Source organism: Hippocampus comes, unplaced genomic scaffold (genome assembly GCF_001891065.2).
Source record: "Hippocampus comes isolate QL1 unplaced genomic scaffold, H_comes_QL1_v1.1 scaffold2, whole genome shotgun sequence".
Taxonomy (NCBI): Eukaryota; Metazoa; Chordata; class Actinopteri; order Syngnathiformes; family Syngnathidae; genus Hippocampus; species Hippocampus comes.
The window spans coordinates 333,173-335,101 of NW_017805139.1; positions in this window are offsets into that span (position 1 = coordinate 333,173).

The window sequence follows — 1,929 nt, forward strand, 5'->3', positions numbered from 1 at the left end:
GGGGTGGGCAGTAGGGGCTAAATATCAGTTTGATTTCCCTTCTCTTCCTCCCCCATGAAAACGTTTTCTGTAAAACAAAGCTTTTACCTCGCTCAACATTGCCTTCTTGCAAGTTGCGTCCTCACCTTCTCCTCTTAAATGTTCAACGACTTTATCTGCTGTGGTACGGTCATGTGTAAAATCACAACGTGCCATTTTGGGAATGAAGACGTTTGTAACAGGAGGACGAGTTCAATCCATGAAATATGGGAATCATTCATACAGCTGTGGGAGATATTGGGGGAGTCTAGCCCTGAAAATGTCATACCGATTGCATCACGTGTATGAATTCTCAAAGTTGTTTGCTCCAACCGACTGGGCATCAATCATAGCTGAATTGAGAACCCCGTCCATTTATTGCAAAACAGACAGTGGTTTATTTTCTGTTGTGGTGAAATATGTAAGTAATCCAAGAAAGTAATTTGGCTATTTGGATTCGAATGGTTTATTTGGTTGGATGTGTTCTGCAGTCCTGTGTAATTTGCTTTTACTTGTTATTGTCACATGTTCAAGCTACTAATGCTGTTCTCAAAGTGAACAACATTCTAGACACTTGGCATTTGTATTGCCCCAAGGCGGACCCCTACTCCAGAACATTATTACATTCAAATGTGTTGCTTACATCTAATAGTCGAGATCAGAATCAGATATTATTTTCAACTGTGATGGGGAGGTGGGGTGTGGGGGGTGTTGACTTCACTAAAAGTCATGAGGTGTATCACAATTTGAACATGATGTAGCATGGTGCAATCTACTGGAACTGTTGCTTAGCAACAAATATCTGACTCCTGGAGATACAGTGATATGCGCTGGGGGCGTGCAAAATTTGACAATTCTGCCCGCATTTAGATCTGATGCAAATGATTTGCGGAGCCAGTATTACACTTGTGTTTTTAAAGGGTGCAAACAATGTTGTTACAAGTTAAGTATGTTCGCATTTCACAAATGGTGCATTTTCGTTGAAACTACAATGAAGACAAGTAGACAATTTACCACATTCCAAACAAAGCATCGTGTGTGTGTGTGTGTGTGTGTGTGTGTGTGTGTGTGTGTGTGTGTGTGTGCGCGCGCGCGTGCGGGGAGTTTGAGACAAGCTTTTAGCCGACAAATTATACTTAATTAAAGTAACATAAAGCTCATTATAATATGTAGCCAACAGTTATAGTTGATGTGAATACCCTGGATGTCTAATTAGATTTGTCGCCATACAAAAATTCAGTTTAGGGTTGAGTACCTAGTTAGGTGTTTTGTTGATGCGGGTTTTGGCATATGAGATTTTTTAATCATATCAAATTTCCTTGACTGTAATCATGTTTAAAAGACACAAAATGTGACTAAACTACTTCAGGTGTGCCTCATTGAATTGGGCATGATACGCCTTCTGGAGAGAAAAAAAACCCTTTTTTGTTATCACTGAAGCAGCCAGTCCTTTCCCTGAGAAGAGAATCACTTATATACACAAAATAGCCTCGACAACAACATTGAGACAACTAAGACAATAATGTGATGTTTGGATGAGTCTTGTGACTTGTGTGATTCAGATCTTTTAGTTTGTTTTGGCTCTTCAGCGCTTGACTGGTAAGTATATTTAAATATAGCCTAATGTTGTACGGCCAAATAAGACAATATTATTTGGAACAACACCACTGATGGTGTAATGGTTCGCTTTTCTCCAGGCGGCGGTTGTTTATTGATGTGTAAATCTAAGTGTGGATTGTTGTCTGATCCTATGTGTAGTCTGTTATTGACTGGCCCAAACAGCAGAGGATCTAGCATGCAGCAACCCTGAACAGGATAGGCAATACATAAAATGGATGCATTATTTGAAACAGAAATGAGATTCTTGGTGAAATCTGCAAGAATGGATGTTGCAACCAATCGACTCATTAT